The following is a 1,296-nucleotide window of genomic DNA, read 5'->3' on the forward strand; positions in this document are numbered from 1 at the left end:
AGATACCGGATAGAGAAGTGTCTGTTACGAGATAGGTACCATGAAAGATAATAAAATGTAACTTGTATCCTGAAAGATAGATTGTAAATCAAGCCATTTGTATACTGGGGGGAGTAGTAGGGGTAGTTTTGGGTATAAGAGTAGAGCCTTTAAGCTTTGCCTTTTGTTCCTCCCACCTGCCAGGGCAGGAACCCGTTTCTGCAGAAATGTTACAATAAAACCTTTTTCCTTGGATCAACTTTGAATCCTGGTGGTTTTTCTTAGCCACAATCTCACAATTTGGGGGCTCTTCCGGGATCCTCGACGGCTACCGACTGGAGAGTGGGGACCAGGTAAGAGAGTGGCCACAACCTCCCATTGAGAGGCACCTCTCCCCGAATTCGGTCAGACTCCCGAGGTGACTGGGAAATCCAGACGATCCTTGGAAAAAGGACTGAGAAGAAATGCCGGCTGAGAGTGTGTGAGATCGATCTGAGTTGGGGACGCCCACACATCCTTTGACTGACTGCAGAAAGTCCAGGAGTGATCAGATCAGGTAAACTTTTGTTTCCTTTCATTTGTAGCCAAAAGAGAGAGGTCCTTAAACTCCCTGGGGGAATCCAGCGTCTGCTGGAGGACAGGACTGGTGAGTCAAGGCTCTGGGAGCCTGGAAGAATAGAGATGGGAAAGGGACAAAGCAAGGCTCTGGGAGTCTGGAAGAGTAGAAGATGGGGAAGGGACAGAGCAAGGGTCTGGGAGACCAGGAAGAAGCCTGTCTGGGACAGGGAAAATCTGACAATGGCAGAAAATCAATTCCGGTAGATTCGCCTTTGGGACAGCTACTACAGCAGTGGATCTCCCCGAATTTAAAGGAATTCACCAGACATCTCGAAAAGAAAAACATGATTTATCTTTGTCGAGATCGATGGCCAAAATACTCTTTGATTGATCCTAAATTCCCATATCACTGGAGTCCTGAGGGGGAAACCAGTAGCTATTGGATGACCAAATTGCGGGACTATATTCTCCAACACAAAATGACTACTCAAATTGCATACATAGATGTATGGTTTCATGTGAAATTTGAAGGTCCCGTCCCTCCAATTGAGGGTCAATACATGTCACAACAAAAAGACAATGAGAGTGAGACGGATGATTGGCTGCAGAATCCGCCGCCCGCAAATCCTAATTTGAATAACGCGCCTGCCAATGTTCCTATGGCACCACCGCCATTGCCGGTGGCACAACCCCCTCCTCAGCTGCCCCATTACCCGCGGCTGAGAAAAGAAGTAGAAGAATTAAAGAGAAGTGTTCAGG

At 47.4% G+C, this 1,296-nt stretch overlaps 1 long non-coding RNA gene across 1 annotated transcript; it reads left to right on the forward strand.

Moving 5' to 3' along the window:
- Positions 1-340: 340 nt before the first annotated feature.
- On the forward strand, positions 341-948 carry LOC148130698 (uncharacterized). Its single transcript, XR_015749600.1, has 2 exons — positions 341-690; positions 739-948. It is a non-coding gene; the product is annotated as an uncharacterized LOC148130698 (long non-coding RNA).
- The last annotated feature ends 348 nt before the right edge of the window (positions 949-1,296 follow it).

Source organism: Notechis scutatus, chromosome 4 (assembly GCF_049901735.1).
Source record: "Notechis scutatus isolate UNSWTSFEM ecotype Mainland chromosome 4, rNotScu1.2, whole genome shotgun sequence".
NCBI lineage: Eukaryota > Metazoa > Chordata > Lepidosauria > Squamata > Elapidae > Notechis > Notechis scutatus.